Source organism: Rhinatrema bivittatum, chromosome 4 (genome assembly GCF_901001135.1).
Source record: "Rhinatrema bivittatum chromosome 4, aRhiBiv1.1, whole genome shotgun sequence".
NCBI classification, from domain to species: Eukaryota; Metazoa; Chordata; class Amphibia; order Gymnophiona; family Rhinatrematidae; genus Rhinatrema; species Rhinatrema bivittatum.
The window spans coordinates 280054487-280068595 of NC_042618.1; the positions used below are offsets into that span (position 1 = coordinate 280054487).

The following is a 14109-nucleotide window of genomic DNA, read 5'->3' on the forward strand; positions in this document are numbered from 1 at the left end:
CCGTCACTCTCGGAAACGGCGCTGGATACGCCGGTCCACGTGTCCAGCCAGTTCGATGAGTTCCTGTAAGTCGTCCCGAAGATCCCGGGCCGCGAGTTCATCCTGGAGCCGAGGAGACTGCGGGGCGAGCTGCGGAGGCCCCATCTACGCGATCCGCCAGGCGTTGGACGGCAGACATCAGTGTATCCAGGCAGGATTGCTGCTGCTGCAGCTTCTGGGCAATGCCTGGAATGGCCTTTAGACTGGCAAGATCCGCTGGGTCCATGGCCTTGCAATCTGTTACGAACGTGGACCCTTGGACCGATCGGAACCAGATGAAGAGTCGTTGAATGAGGTGAAACGGAGGTCCCGATTGGAAGGCGGCAAGGACGGAGTTGAGAGTGGCTGGAGGAAGATCCGGGAAAGCCCTATGCGACCAAGGGCCGTGGCAAGGAAGGATGAAGCGGTGGAGCTGGTACAATGGTGAGGAGATCTTCGCCCTGGAAGCCGAGCCTCCCCCGAGAGGAGCTCGTAGGAGTTCGGCCGCTGAGACTTAGGAGATTCACCCTGGAAGCCGGAGTTCCCCCAGGAGGAGCCCGTAGGGACCCGGCCGCTGGGACTTAGGAGAGCCTGCGGGGGCGGAGTCAGATGGAGTCCGAGGTTGTCGCTCACCAGTCCAGAGTCGTGTACCAGAGAATCGTTGCTTGCCAGTCCGGGATCAGAAGCCAAAGGATCGCTGTAAGCCAAGGCTGGGTCCGAGAGCCGGGAGTCGTCGTAAGCCAGTCCGAGGTCCAGAGCCAGAGGGATCACCGTAAGCCGCACCAGGGTCAGAAGCCAAGAGTCGTCGTAAGCCAGTCCAGAGTCAGAAGGCGAGAATCACCGTAAGCCAGTCCAGGATCAGGAAGCACAGGAAATCAAGAGGATCAGGAACGCAGCAACTGGAGACAGGGTAAACCTGGGAACCTCGTTGCAAGGCAATGTCTTGGCTGAGCTGCAGGGTATAAATACCCTGCAGCGTCTGACGTCATCCGGAGGCTTCCCCTGCCTTTTCCCGCGCTGGCCCCTTTAAATTTAGCTCAGAGACACGCGCACGCGTCTAGGGGGCGGGGCCAGCCGCCGAGGAACGCCGGCTGCTGCGACGCAGCGAAGAGGAGCTGGCAGGAGCGAGTGCAGGCCCGGGCGAGGCGGGGGGCCGCCGAGCCTGCGGTGGCTGAGGTCCCCGGAGGTCCGGGGAGCGCGGGCCCAACGCGGGACCCGATGGAGTGAGTAGCGATTCCGGGGCCGACCCGGAATCGCAACAAAGTGTCCATCAAGTCCAGCATCCTGTTTCCAACAGAGGCCAAACCAGGCCAGAAGAACCTGGCAATTACCCAAACATTAAGAACATCCCATGCTACTGATGCAATTAATAGTAGTGGCTATTCCCTAAGTAAACTTGATTAATATCCATTAATGGACTTCTCCTTCAAGAACTTATCCAAACCTTTTCTGAACCCAGCTACACTAACTGCACTAACCACATCCTCTGGCAACAAATTCCAGAGCTTAATTGTGCATTGAGTGAAAAAGAATTTTCTCCGATTAGTCTTAAATGTGCTACTTGTTAACTTCATGGAATGCCCCCTAGTCCTTCTATTATTCGAAAGTGTAAATAACCGAGTCATATCTACTCGTTCAAGACCTTTCATGATCTTAAAGACCTCTATCGTATCCCTCCTCGACCGTCTTTTCTCCACGCTAAACAGCCCTAACCTCTTCAGCATTTCCTCATAGGGGAGCCACTCCATCCCCTCTATAGTCCTTTACTCTGGAATACCATGCCACTCGAAATAAGACTACAGACAAATCTGAAATTATTCAAAACTAATCTGAAAACCTGGCTTTTTAAACAAGCATTTTATAAAGATAAAGAAAAGGAGAAAAATATTTGAGCGATAAGGATGCACCAAGCTAGAGGTTTTTAGTAACCTACATAAGCACATTAATGTTAAAATCAAACTGCCTAATTTGTTCCTAACAATCAGGTTTAACTTACACACCTAGTTTATTATTTTAAATTGTTACTGTACTATGATGGCACACGAGTAATTTGAATCTATACCACCCATATTTCTCTTTATCGTGCCCTTCTGTAAACCGTTGTGATGGTATTTAACTTAACGACGGTATAGAAACATTTTTAAATAAATAAATATAATTTTGGTTGCCCTTCTCTGTACCTTCTCCATCGCAATTATATCTTTTTTGAGATGCGGCGACCAGAATTGTACACAGTATTCAAGATGCGGTCTCACCATGGAGCGATATAGAGGCATTAAGACATTTTCTGTTTTATTAACCATTCCCTTCCTAATAATTCCTAACATTCTGTTTGCTTTTTTGACTGCTGCAGCACTCTGAGCCGATGATTTTAAAGTATTATCCACTATGATGCCTAGATCTTTTTCCTGGGTGGTAGCTCCTAATATGGAACCTAACATTGTGTAACTACAGAATGGGTTATTTTTCACTATATGCAACACTTTGCACTTGTCCACATTAAATTTCATCTGCCATTTGGATGCCCAATCTTCCAGTCTTGCAAAGTCCTCCTGTAATGTATCACAATCCGCTTGTGATTTAACTACTCTGAATATTTTTGTATCATTCGCAAATTTGATAACCTCACTCGTCGTATTCCTTTCAAGATCATAAATATATAAATATATAAATATTGAAAAGCACGGGTCCAAGTACAGAGTCCTGAGACATTCCACTGTTTACCCTTTTCCACTGAGAAAATTGACCATTTAATCCTACTCTCTGTTTCCTGTCTTTCAACCAGTTTGTAATCCACGAAAGGACATCGCCTCCTATCCCATGACTTTTTAGTTTTCTTAGACACCTCTCATGAGGGACTTTGTCAAACGTCTTCTGAATAAAGGTACATGTATGATTTTCCTCTGTAAGTAGGTGTCTTTAAATCAGACCTCTGGGTAGAGCCCATGATGATTTGTAATGTGCTAACTCTCCCAGCAGCTGTCTAGTGGATGGGTCCCCAAATTTACTGCAAAAACCCTACCTTTCTTCATCTTCTTTTTTGGACAACCAGCATGTCTCCTGGTCCCTTGGTATTTGTGTGGACATCTGGATGGGATTGCCCAATCTTGATCTCCCATCCACAATTTATTAATATTTTTAGGGGGACATCTCTCGAGGAAAAATCAGTGGGATCAGGCGTCATCACTGAAATCCCAAAAACCTCCCTACTCTACTCATGTCCAAAAAATACTTAAAAAATTAAACTGGATACATCTTCTGCTTCATTATCTCTCACAGCAGGATCCATCACTCGTGTTTGCCCACCTAGTGTTAAGAGTAGGCTCACAGGTCTTTGGTCCCCTGTAGAGAGCCTTTTTGCCCTTAAAGGGTATCAGGCTTTATTTCTAGGAATGTGAATCGGGCTTCGGACGATTGAAAATATCGTCGATATTTTCAAAATCGTCAGAAATCGTGGGCTTCCCCAAAACGATAGGAAAACCCCACGATATTGATCATGGGGGTTCTCTTATCGTTTTGGGGGAGGGCGGGAAAAATGGCACACAAAAATAACTCCTAAACCCAACCCGACCCTTTAAAACTAACCCCTTAGCTTCCCCCACCCTCCTGACGCCCCCAAAAACTTTTTACAGGTACCTGGTGGTCCAGTGGGGGTCCCTGGAGCGATATCCCGCTCCGGGCCATCCTCCTGCTCCTGGGCCGTCGGCTGCCACTAATCAAAATGGCGCCAATGGCCCTTTGCCCTTACCATGTGACAGGGTATCCGTGCCATTGGCCGGACCCTGTCACATGGTAGGAGCACTGGATGGCCGGCGCCATCTTGTGCTCCTACCATGTGACAGGGGCTGACCAATGGCACCAGTAGCCCCTGTGACATAGTAAAGGCAAAGTCTATCGGCGCCATTTTGATTATTGGCAGCCGATGGCCCGAGTGCAGGAGATCACTCCCGGACCCCCGCTGGACCACCAGGGGCTTTTGGCACGTCTTGGGGGATCCTCCTGACCCCCACAAGACTTGCCAAAAGTCCAGCGGGGGTCCGGAGCGACCTCCTGCACTCGGACTGTCGGCTGCCAGTATTCAAAATGGCGCCAATAGCCTTTGCCCTTACTATGTTACAGGGGCTACCGATGCCATTGGTCAGCCCCTGTCACATGGGAGGAGGACAATGGCACGGATACCCTGTGCTACCGGTGCCATTGGTCAACCCCATGTCACAGGGTATCCGGCCAATGGCATGGATACCCTGTCACATTGTAAGGGCAAAGGGCCATCGGCGCCATTTTGATTAGTGGCAGCCGACGGCCCGGGAGCGGGAGGATGGCTCGGAGTGGGAGTTCGCTCCCGGGAGCGGGAGATCACTCCCGGGACTCCCCCGGACCACCAGGTACCTGTAAAAAGATTTTCGGGGGGTCGGGAGGGTGGGGGAAGCTAAGGGGTTAGTTTTAAAGGGTCGGGGTGGGTTTTTTGTTTATCGGCTCGGGCGCAGCCGATAAACAAAACCGCAATTGGGCCCGATGGAAAAAAACACACATGTGAATCGGAACCGGAATCCAAACCGATTCCGGTTCCGATTCACATCTCTATTTATTTCCATTCTCCAGCCTTTTGGGATCCACAGTGTTTATCCCATGCCCCTTTGAAATCTTTCACTGTTTTTGTCTTTACCACTTCCTTCAGAAGGGCATTCCAGGCATCCTCCACTCTCTTTGTGAAGAAATATTTCCTGACATTAGTTCTTAGTCATCCTCCTTAGAGTTTCATTTTATGACCCCTAGTTATATTGATTTCTTTCCAATGGAAAAGGTTTAATGATTGTGCATAATTAAAACCTTTCAGGTATCTGAAGGTCTATATCATGTCTCCTCTGCACTGCCTCTCTTTATGGTATACATATTCAGACCCTTCAGCTTCTCCTCATAAGTCCTCCAGTGCTGACCCCTCACCATTTTGGTCATTCTTCTTTGGACTTCCTCTGTCCTGTTTTTATCCTTTTTGAGATACGGCACCAGTACTAAACACAATACTCCAGGTGAGGTCTCACCAAGGACCTGTACAAGGGCACCTCTTTTTTCTACTGGTTATTTTTCTCACTATGCAGCCGACAGTCATTATGCAGCCTAGCATTCATCTGGCTTTAACTATTGCCTTATCACATTGCTTCACCACCTTTGGGTCATCAGACACTATCACACCAAAGTCCTTCTCCTAGGCCTTGTTACGATCCTGCTCGGAGCTCAACCCGCGAGCAGGCCTCTCACCTTCAGCGCTGCCTTGTGTCCGCTGGGCCGCTTCCCGTGGCCCGCTGCCATCACCGTCCTCCTTCACAGCAAGGGCGGCCGCTGCTGCTCCGACGCCGTCCCTGGTGCGGCCTGAAGGCCGTCGCTGCCACGCCTCTTTCCAGCACAGCCCAGAGACTGCTGCCGATGTTCCATCTTCGTGGCGGGCAGAGCCGCCACCGCTGAGCCTCTTCGCGGCAGGAAGCCGCCGACATCAGCCCTTATTTCACGGCTAAGTGCCACCTCTGCCTGCTCCTCTTCGCGGTGTGGACACCGACATCCCTGTTTGTGGTCCTGCTCCTCCCTGGGCCCTCCTTTAGGTGCTGGCACGCGCCTCTTCAAGATATTTAAAGGGCCAACGGCGGCAAAAGCCCGCAGCCCCACCGGAAGCCAGTCTTTCTTCATTTCTTGCTTCAGCCCTATAAAAGGGCTCAGTTCCTGATCCTCAGGGCCTTTGGATCCAGAATCCACAGTTGTCTGTGTTCCTCTTTGGGTCAAGGTCCTCCGTGGTCTTCACTTGTCTAGATGGCTCTTCGTTCAGTGTTCTGGTCTCCTCATCCTGATGTTCCTGGTCTCGTCCTTCGTCTGAGTTCCTTCGTCACCTGTTCCATGTCCTGATGTTCCGTGGTTCCGTTCCTGAGTCCTGATGTTCCAGATGTTCTGTGTTCCTGATGTCTTGGTCCTGATGCCTTCGTCTTTGCCTCTGCAACCAGTTCCTAGTTTTCTGTGTCCAACTTTCCTGGCGTGCCACTGTTGTGGTCCGTGACCAGCCCATGGGGGGCTGTGTAGGGCGCATTGTCGTACAAGGCCTTCTTCTCTTCTACAGCACAAGTCTCCGGAAGACCCTTGATTTTAAAGTTCCGAGTTCCAAGTTCCGAGTCTTGAATCCTGAGTCGTGAATCCTGTCCCAGTCTTCGGAGTTCCTTGCCTGCTTCCCTCCATGCCCAAGACTCTGCCAGAACCTGCTCCTTTCCAGCGTGGTCTGCGACCAGCCACAGGCGGCTGTGTAGGGCGTGCCCCGGTGCAGGCCTCTACTGAATCCTCGACATGTTTCAGTTTCAAGTTCCACTACTTCACCTGGAGTCTGCTTCGTGCTCAGTGTCGTCCGTAACCAGCGATGGGCAGCTGTGTAGGGCTCGCTGCGATGCAGTTCTCACCCAGTACTTTCGCCTGAGTCTTGAAACCTTGCCTGAGATCTTCTGAGTAACCTGAATGTAACGAATCAGAAGGTGGACCTCTGTTCCGAGGTAGAGTTGGCGCTACCCAAATGGACAGATAACCTTTAGGTCTCTACCGTCGGAGGGCAAGGCTTGATGAGGTAAGTGTTGAATGAAGACTTCACCCTGGAAGCTCGTGATCCCCCCAGGAGGAGCCCGTAGGGATCCGGCCGCTGGGACTTAAGAAACTCCCTGAAGACTAATGAAGGTCTGGATGCAGGCGCCTCCTGCAGGTCGTGGATTCCAGATGGATGGCGCCTCCAGCTGGTCGTAGATAGTCCGGGAGTAGAAGTCGAAGGATAGTCCAAAGCCGGTCCAAGGGTCAAAGTCCAGAGAGAGGTCTAGAGCTAGTCCGGGAACAGATGGGAGAGTGGTCCGAAGCCAGTCCAGGGGCAACACAGGAGAAGGATCCAAAGCCGATCCGAAGTCAACGCCAGAGAATCACCACAGCCGGTCCGAAGGTCAGAAGCCAAAGAATCAATCCAACGGAGAGGAGGAGCAGAAGCGGGACGACGAACAGAGCAAATCCAGGAACACGGAGCACAGGTAACCAAGCACAGAGCCTCATTACCAAGGCAAGTCTGTGGATCAGACCTTGCCTTAAATACCCGGATAGAGGGAGGAGTTTGCTGGGGGAAGCCACGACAACTTCCTGTCGTGGCTCCTTTAAATCAAACCTTCAGCCGCGTGCGCAGCTCTACAGCATGCAGGAGGGGGCGGAGACAATCCGGCACAGAAGGCCCAAGCGGCCAGCTCAGCAGTGGCCAAAGCCGCAAAAAGAATTTCAAGAGGGGCTGCCTGCCCCCGCAGGAGCCCTTGGAAGGATCCGGCGCCGTGGGTGAGCCTTGGGGTCCCAGCTGTGGACCGCCGCGGCCGGCGGCCATGACAGTCGGTCCCGGTCACTGACCGCCATGACCGGCGGCCATAATACTGAATCCTTGTCCGAGTCTTCTGAGTAACCTGAATCCTTGTCCGACTCCTTCCAAGTTCCAAGTCTTCGTCTGAGTCCTCGTCTGAGTCCTTCCAAGTTCCTAGTTCTCGTTTTATTCCTGCTCTCAGCCTCCGTCTGGCCTCACGCACTCGTCGTTCCCAAGCGGCAGGTCCGAAAGGGCTTTCGAGTGGCCGGAGGTTGGGTCTCCTTGGTGCGTTGCTGGGTCTCCTTGGTGCGTGTGGGTCCAGCGGAGGGCTGATCCTGCTTGGTGCCTGTTCCGAGTTCCTTACTTTAGTTCCAGTCCTGCTTTGTTCCTGCTCCACCCGTGCATGCATGCGCTCACCTCTCATGGTGTGGCTCGGGGCTCCTCTCTGAGTCGTGCCGTGGTTCAGGGGCTCACGCTCTCCCATGAGCTAGCGCCCGCGCCCGCATCAGGACCTGTAGGTCGCGGCCGCAACAGTCCATGTGCATTAGTCTTTCACCACCCATCACATACAGCTCTTTGCTGCATCCCGGATGCATGACTCTGGACTTCTTGGCATTGAATCCTAGCTGCCAAATCGACCACTCCTCAAGCATTCTTAAATCACTTTTCATTCTTTCTATTCCTTCAGGTGTGTCCACTCTGTTGCAGATATTAATATCAGTTCTCTTTAGTAGTCAGAAAGATTGGATTTCCATTGTGAATCACTTGCAGCTTCGCGGGATATAACACTAAGAAGTGCATACCTCTTTTTTGCAGCTCTGCACACGTCGATGAGAATTCCTTGCGCTGCTGTGCACGTCTGGCAAAAAAATCATTAAAAATTAAGATTTTGGCCCCTTCATAACTGACCTGTCTTTTTGTGCGTTAGGCTGCCAGCAGCTACGTTTTTTGAGCCCAGTTTAGAATAGGACAAATATGTCCAGGGCCATCGATTCCTTCGTATAGATGCTCAACCTGATGAGCTCTTTCACAAACAACCAAATTCTCCTTTGTATCTAGGCCGAGAGCCTTGGGCAGTCATTTTTCAAAGAAGGAGGGGAGATTCTTATCTTTAAGAGCCTCTGGTAATCGAATCACTCTCAAATTATTATGGTGATTTCTGTTTTCTTGGTCTTCCAATTTTTACATCAGGGCCACGTTTTCACTTTGCAGTGGCAAGATTTAGACATACACCCTTTCAGCAGGATCCTCTTGGTTCGATACTTTCTGTTCCACCTTTGAAATCCTTTGGCTCTGAGACTCAAATCCTTCTTTAATTTCATCACTTGTTGACTGCAATTTAGGCAATCTGTCCTCTAAAGCAGCCGACACACTCTTGGAAATGCTATGTATCTTATCTTCCAAAGCCACAGCTACTATCGAGTCTTGGGCACTGTGTGGTGATTCTGACACCATTTTAAGTTGTACCGGTTGGCCTATCTCTCTTGTAGCATGAGTTGTCTTCATGCTCACATCCTCAAAATAACCAAGGGGGAACACACACTGATGCAAAACACCCTAGGAAACTGTAAATGAATTATGCCTGTTATTTGCAAATCATTCATTTGAGGATATTCGGGGAGGTCCATGGAGCTCACCCTAAACACGTCTTATCAGGTAGCTTCCATGACCGGAAGTCCCTCTCTCTTCTTTTAGTATTCACCTCTTTTCCCTCTCCACCAATCATTATTGTCTGGCCAGGAGCTCTTGGTGAATCTGTCCTCCCCTATACTGTCAGCTGACCCCAAAATCTAGATAGCGCAGAGATCTTCAGGCATTGGACAGTAACTGCTCCAGGGTTTTCTCCCAGAATAGAAAGGGAGAGACAGAAATACCACGGTTCAGGCATTATGTCCATCTCAAGCAGTTGGAGGGTATCTCAAATTTGCATGAAGTGAGCTTCTCCTCTCAGGTTTCAGAACCTCAATGTCTGTGGTGAGAAGAAGACAGCAACTGACGTTCTCTTGTCCTGACTTTCTCTCGTGCTGGGGAGGAGTCAGCTGTTGTGGTACGTGTGGGCACCAATGACATAGGAAAATGTGGGAGGGAGGTTCTGGAAGCCAAATTTAGGCGCCCTCAAAATGCAAATGCATGTTGATGGCCCTATTAGGTATTCACGCGCGATTCAGTAAATAAAATGTGCAGCCAAGCCGCATATTTTACTTTCAGAAATTACTTTCAGAAATTAGCGCCTACCTTTGGGCAGAACTCAAGCATGAAACACTGGGAGATCGCCAAGATATTAAATTCCGCCCATAAAGCGGAACTGTGGAGGGCCTCAAGAGCTAAGCGAGACTTACAATATCAAGGTAACGGAATCCGCATTTTTCAAGATTTTTCAGCCGCGGTCTCCGAAGCCAGACGGGCTTTCTCCGCTGTCTGCTCTACACTGCACAGCCGCGGAATAAAATTTTCTCTCCTGTTTCCTGCGCGCCTCCGCGTCTGGCACGAGGACCGAATGCAGGTTTTTGAGACGTCGGTCGCTGCACAGACATTCCTCACCCAGTTGAACACCGGACCAGGGAGTTAGAGATGAGGGGCGGAGCACCTGCCCGAAGACTCCGGACACTGTGCACTCCGGCGGCGATCGGACCACTGGAACAGAGTGCACATTTTGGCATGTTTTGCAGCGTTTTGCTTTTTCTCTGACCCACAACAGGTTCCTAGTGAGTACTTACCAAGTTAAAAATAAGCAGTTGATAGGTGGTACGTTTAGCTACCTTCTCAAGTTGTCCTTTCTCAGTTTCAGCAGAGGCTTTTAACATGGCGGCGCCCCGGGGCCTGGCGGGAACAATGGAGCGACATGGGCGATATGGGGGGGGGGGGGGGGGGGGGGCAAGGAACGTTGACGCGGGGACAAAACAAAAACACATTAAACACAACGCAGGGAACGAGAGGAACTGACCCTGACCCGGTAGACGGGAGGGGAGGTAACGATGCACAACGGCCCCTGCAGACCGCCAGCTAGCCGGGGAGTGGCCCCAGACATGGTCCAGGGACTGGGAGGAAGGGCCATACTCCCCAACCATTGCCTATATGGAGGGACGAGATTTGGATAGCCCTCCTCTATGGACTTGCAGTGACTAGAGACTGAGGGCTTTTAAGGGCAGAACTCAAGCATGAAACACTGGGAGATCGCCGCCAATGAAAGCTCCTAGGGAGGGGACTTTCGCCTAGCTGACTCTTAGCTCTCTGTTGTGCATTTCAATCTCGCCTGAACATCTGGCGTTCGGCCAGTACCCCCACAAGGTGGAGTGGGGCACCTGGACACATTCAGGAGATCTCCATGCCTCCGAGTAATTTTGGAGGTGTTAAAGATTATGTCTTTTCTGGGGGTAAGGTAGGGAAAGGGCTGGGAGGTGGGGGGGGGGGGAGGGAAAGGGGGGAAGGGGTAGGAGGGAGGAAACCGGGGGAATGTTAACTCGGGCTAGGGATAAGGCAGTCTTGGGTTTGTGCGGGTGTGAGGAGTATCCTCCCTGGTTTATGAGGGTGGATGGATTCATACTTCTCACTGTTTTGGGGAGGACTAACGGAAGACGAGCAGGGGGGGGGCTAGGCTGGGGGCTCCCTCTCTGCGCAGGATGGCATTTAGAGACGCAGAACCATCTTCAACCTCAGAATAGGTGAATGTCAAAATTAATATCCTGGAATGTAAATGGACTGGGAACACCAGTGAAGCGCAAAAAAGTTCTGGCTTATCTTAGGCGTTTGAAGGCAGATGTAGCTGGCATTCAGGAAACTCACTTAACAGCGCAGGAAAGCCAAAAGCTACAAAGGGAATGGGTAGGTGCCTGCTTATATGCGGCGGCCCCGCATAGGAAGGGAGGTGTCGCAATTCTGATTAATAAAAAGGCAGATTTGCAGGTTTCTCGGTCCATTTCCGATCCAGAGGGCAGATATATTGTTATCCTAGGAACTTGGAATGGCAGACCGGTGACCATTTGTAATGTATATGCCCCGAATGAGTATAATCACAAATTTTATATCACCCTGTGTAATTTATTGCAAACAAACACACAAGGAACATTGTATGTCCTCGGGGATTTTAATTGTGTGCACGATGTGTCCCTTGATAAAAGCGCTCCACCAAAACGTAGGGCGGGGGGAGGGGGCAACAATACCAAACAAGGCATAGCTTTTCTTTGTCATCAGTTAGCTCTTCTAGATGTGTGGCGAACACTCCACCCCCAGGAGCGAGACTACACACACATTTCACGCTCTCATCACACACTCTCACGGATTTGGGTAGGCGCTAATTTCTGAAAGTAAAATATGCGGCTTGGCTGCACATTTTATTTACTGAATCGCGCGTGAATACCTAATAGGGCCATCAACATGCATTTGCATTTTGAGGGCGCTATTAGGTTCGGCGGGTTGGACGCGCGTTTTCCACCCCTTACTGAATAAGGGGTAAGGGAAAACGCGCGTCCAAGGGAAAACGCGCGTCCAATGGCAGGTTAACAGTGTGCTCCGGAGCGCACTGTACTGTATCGGCCCATTAGATAGAAAGCTGAAATCCAGAGCCTCCAGGGTAGCATTCTCTGAAATGCTCCCTGTTCTATGCACAGGTCCCCAGAGGCAGGCAGAGCTCTGGAGTCTCAATGTGTGGATGAGACGATGGTACAAGGAAGAGGGATTCAGTTTTGTAAGGAACTGTGGAACCTTTTGGGGGAAGGGAGAGTCTTTTCCGAAGGGATGGGCTCCACCTTAACCAGGGTGGAACCAGACTCCTGGCGATAACCTTTAAAAAGGAGATAGAAGGAGATCACGTGATGTGGTGAGCTGGGAGGACGCTTTCCTCACCTGCTCCAGGGCCCACTCCACCAATCGCGCTTCATCCTAGCGAGATAGCAGGGATAACAGAGCTTTAAACATACGGACGCAGAGGGCGAATGTCCATCATCCATTATATGAATCGAACAACACCACCGATGACAACTAAAGGAGGAAAACGAGACAGGGAGAAACCCAAAGCTACTGCTCCTAAAATGGCGGCCGTCAGGGACGGTGAGTCCCCCTCCCCCTCCTCTGCACCGCTTACCATAATGGACATAAAAGCGGCGATCAGCGAGGCGCTTGATGAAAAACTTGATCATATCACAGCACAGCTCGGGGAAGTTCAAGAATCCCTCAACGTGTTAACCCCCCGAATAGAGCAAGCTGAGAATAGAATTTCTAGTGTGGAGGACGCTGCTTTACAAACAGAGCGGAAAATGGCCGCCACGGAAAAGCAGTTAAAACTCCTAGAAGATAAAATTGACGAACTGGAAAATAGGGCACGGAGGGATAATTTACGTTTTCTGGGATTCCCGGAAAGCATTGAGGAGAGGTCTTTATGTGCAGTGCTGGAGGAATGGCTCCCTGCATCCCTCATGTTGCCGCATTTACAAGGCAAACTGGTTGTTGAAAGAGCCCACAGGCTCGGAGGGAAAAGAGATAATCCAACCCGCCCGCGGCTGGTAATCGCCAAGATATTAAATTCCGCCCATAAAGCGGAACTGTGGAGGGCCTCAAGAGCTAAGCGAGACTTACAATATCAAGGTAACGGAATCCGCATTTTTCAAGATTTTTCAGCCGCGGTCTCCGAAGCCAGACGGGCTTTCTCCGCTGTCTGCTCTACACTGCACAGCCGCGGAATAAAATTTTCTCTCCTGTTTCCTGCGCGCCTCCGCGTCTGGCACGAGGACCGAATGCAGGTTTTTGAGACGTCGGTCGCTGCACAGACATTCCTCACCCAGTTGAACACCGGACCAGGGAGTTAGAGATGAGGGGCGGAGCACCTGCCCGAAGACTCCGGACACTGTGCACTCCGGCGGCGATCGGACCACTGGAACAGAGTGCACATTTTGGCATGTTTTGCAGCGTTTTGCTTTTTCTCTGACCCACAACAGGTTCCTAGTGAGTACTTACCAAGTTAAAAATAAGCAGTTGATAGGTGGTACGTTTAGCTACCTTCTCAAGTTGTCCTTTCTCAGTTTCAGCAGAGGCTTTTAACATGGCGGCGCCCCGGGGCCTGGCGGGAACAATGGAGCGACATGGGCGATATGGGGGGGGGGGGGCAAGGAACGTTGACGCGGGGACAAAACAAAAACACATTAAACACAACGCAGGGAACGAGAGGAACTGACCCTGACCCGGTAGACGACGAGATTAAACGACTCACATCGAGACCGGTCAGGGATTGATCTTATGAGCAGGGACGACCCTGAACAGCAGTTTTTCCCCTCCCCCACACCAAAGGACGGCCTTGGCCTGACCGGATCGTACCTGCAGGAGATACCTCGCCGGGCTTTTACAGATCCACGGGAGGGGAGGTAACGATGCACAACGGCCCCTGCAGACCGCCAGCTAGCCGGGGAGTGGCCCCAGACATGGTCCAGGGACTGGGAGGAAGGGCCATACTCCCCAACCATTGCCTATATGGAGGGACGAGATTTGGATAGCCCTCCTCTATGGACTTGCAGTGACTAGAGACTGAGGGCTTTTAAGGGCAGAACTCAAGCATGAAACACTGGGAGATCGCCGCCAATGAAAGCTCCTAGGGAGGGGACTTTCGCCTAGCTGACTCTTAGCTCTCTGTTGTGCATTTCAATCTCGCCTGAACATCTGGCGTTCGGCCAGTACCCCCACAAGGTGGAGTGGGGCACCTGGACACATTCAGGAGATCTCCATGCCTCCGAGTAATTTTGGAGGTGTTAAAG

The 14109-nt window shown here is 51.0% G+C and overlaps 1 protein-coding gene across 9 annotated transcripts in view; it reads left to right on the top strand.

Annotated features, from left to right (window-relative positions):
- The window catches only part of BCAT1 (branched chain amino acid transaminase 1), a 584786-nt gene that overhangs the window by 27370 nt on the left and 543307 nt on the right, over positions 1–14109 (top strand). The window lies entirely within an intron of this gene.